The sequence below is a fragment of the Tupaia chinensis genome, unplaced genomic scaffold, assembly GCF_000334495.1.
Source record: "Tupaia chinensis unplaced genomic scaffold, TupChi_1.0 Scaffold000117_2, whole genome shotgun sequence".
Taxonomy (NCBI): domain Eukaryota; kingdom Metazoa; phylum Chordata; class Mammalia; order Scandentia; family Tupaiidae; genus Tupaia; species Tupaia belangeri.
In genome coordinates, this window is record NW_006159583.1 from 7,155,021 (window position 1) to 7,156,776 (window position 1,756).

The window sequence follows — 1,756 nt, forward strand, 5'->3', positions numbered from 1 at the left end:
GCCTCATCATCATCCTTGTCCTCCAGCTTATCCTTCGCGTCCGACGCAACCGGCAGCAGCGCTGCCGCCGCGTCCTCTGCCACCGCCCCCTCTTCCCACGGTAACCCCATAGGCGACCCTGGGCTGGGGGAACGCGGGTTGACGGAGCGGCCTGAGCGCCGGGTGCGGGCGTCTGGGCGCCGGGCAGGCGTGCGCGATGCCGGGGCCGTGCCCTGGAGGGGTGTGCGGGGGCGGGGGACTGGAAGAGATGAGCTGGGGCGGGGGAAGCTGATCCGGTGACCCAGGGAGGGACCGGGTGGTATTTGGGGATCTCGTTAGGGATAACGGGTGGGGGGGTGGGGTGGGGCGTTCCTGCCTGGGAACATTATGGAGCCAGGTGTAGGATAAGGAAAGAGGGACTTATTTTTCGTGTAAGCAGCCACCAGGAAAGACTGGAGAGGGAGATTCTCCTTCTGTCTCTGAAGCCCTCACCCTTGGGGAAGAGGGACTGTGCGAAGATGCTGGGGGTCTGTTGCTTTCCAGAAAACTTGGAGCAGCTTCTCCTCAGCGGCAATAAGGTTCTCAAATAGCGGCTTCGTTGGTTCTTGGTTCTGGCAATGCCAACAGCCCCAGCCCCGGGTAATTTATTTTTGACCAAAATTAGGCTTGATGAAGAAGGATCTGGAACTGAAAGATCCAAAATTAATCGTGGGTAGACCTAAAGGAAGATGAGAGTCAGGATAAGTGCTTAACAATAGCCAACTAACGCCCTAAAAGTAAATCTAATAGGAAATGACTGTTTTTAAAAGCCTCTCTGACTGCTGAGATGTGCATCTGCAGCCTGTCAGTGTGCTCGTTGCAATAAGGCTCAAACTGCGGCCAGTCCACATCTGTGAGCTCTCTTACTGCATCTGTCACCTGCAGTTCCAAAGCGACACTAGCAGTGACCAGTGTGAGCCTGTACATTTAGGATTCAGAACAGTGTCTTAAAATTGTGGCTCAGGAGAGGGAACGGAAGTGACTGGGATTTGTGTGTGTGTGTGTGTGTGTGTGTGTGTGGTATATATATTAAGCAATGACAGATTCCCTGAAGAAGTTGAAAAAGAGATATATAAGGACATTCTACATCCATTCTGGTATAATTAGCAGGCTCTTTCAAAGTTTGAGAAAATGGCAGTTTATTCATATCAAGACTTTTAAGCACTACCTGGTCCAAAAAATTAAGTTTTCTGTGCCCAATAAAATGCTCATCAGTTTATCCTATTTAGTTTTTCTTACATCACAAACTACTTAATGATTTTGTACTTTCCAAAATTATTTTAGGTCAGGAAATGAGGTTTTCCTGTGGCACATGAAAAAGGCCACATATACATATTGCTGTAGTAGTATTTTTATGACCAGTGGAAACAAAGCATATGCAGTTGAGATCAAAGATGAAAATAGTATTGGTAAATCCTAGAAGCAATGATTTCAATCCAGCTTGTTTGTTCCTCACTTCTTTTGTTAAGCCTGGCTTCCTTTAAGCAAAAAGGTGTCATCCTTATTCTCAGCCCCATAGATTCATACTCTGCTCTCAAAATCATTATCAAAAACTGTAATGACTTGCTATTGGGTGTTCTTGATTGGTTGGCTGATTCCTGAATGAGGGCTAGCCAGAACAGAGTTTGTAAGAGGCATTTTTATTTTAAGCTTTTAGTCTAAAATTGAAGCCCAGTGTCTCTTGTTAAAGGAATGTCATGCTTATGCAAAGAAGTGGGTAGTTTCCTATAAAAGAGTT

At 46.8% G+C, this 1,756-nt stretch overlaps 1 protein-coding gene across 1 annotated transcript in view; it reads left to right on the forward strand.

Annotated features, from left to right (window-relative positions):
• The first annotated feature begins 6 nt into the window (after window positions 1–6).
• Window positions 7–1,756, forward strand: part of TBPL1 (TATA-box binding protein like 1) — a 39,510-nt gene continuing 37,760 nt past the window's right edge. The window contains exon 1 of the mRNA XM_006144333.2: window positions 7–100. The gene's annotated coding sequence lies outside the window, so the exon portion shown is untranslated. The remainder of the gene's footprint in view (window positions 101–1,756) is intronic.